The sequence below is a fragment of the Pteropus vampyrus genome, unplaced genomic scaffold, assembly GCF_000151845.1.
Source record: "Pteropus vampyrus isolate Shadow unplaced genomic scaffold, Pvam_2.0 Scaffold341, whole genome shotgun sequence".
NCBI classification, from domain to species: domain Eukaryota; kingdom Metazoa; phylum Chordata; class Mammalia; order Chiroptera; family Pteropodidae; genus Pteropus; species Pteropus vampyrus.
The window spans coordinates 117329-117844 of record NW_011889122.1 but is presented as its reverse complement, the minus strand read 5'-3'; positions in this window follow the sequence as shown (position 1 = coordinate 117844).

Below are 516 nucleotides of genomic sequence, written 5' to 3'. Positions count from 1 at the left end.
TCCTCTGGCTCTGACTAGACCCCTGTTGACGAGTGCGGCTCTGCTCTGCCGCTCAGCTGGCAGCAGGCGGCCAGGTGGACAGCAGGAGTGGCCTCCTCAGCACCGGCCCTGAGCACCTGTCTGGTCCCTGCACTTGTTGGGGGGCAGTGCCCAGAACCTCCGGATTCCAGGTCTGGTGCCTAATGGCTGTCAAGCCAGAGACCCCCCACCCCACTCTACCTACGACTGGGCAGCAGAGAAGGGAGGCTGGCAGAACATGGCCAATCCGTGGTCAGCCTGGTGGTGAGCGGTCTCTGAGGCCCCCAGCAGGTTCCGACCCAGGCCCCTCCTTCTCCCTCGATGGGAAGCCAGCCTGAGGCGGAGTGCAGTTGGAGGGAGGGGCTCAGGGGTCGCTCACGTGGTTTGAACCAGCTCTGCCCCATCCGAGCAAGGAGCGCTCAGCCACGCGAGCCACAGCCTGCGCCTCCGTTCCCCACCCTCAGAGCTGGACAGTTAGAGTCCTGGGCGCGCGAAGCT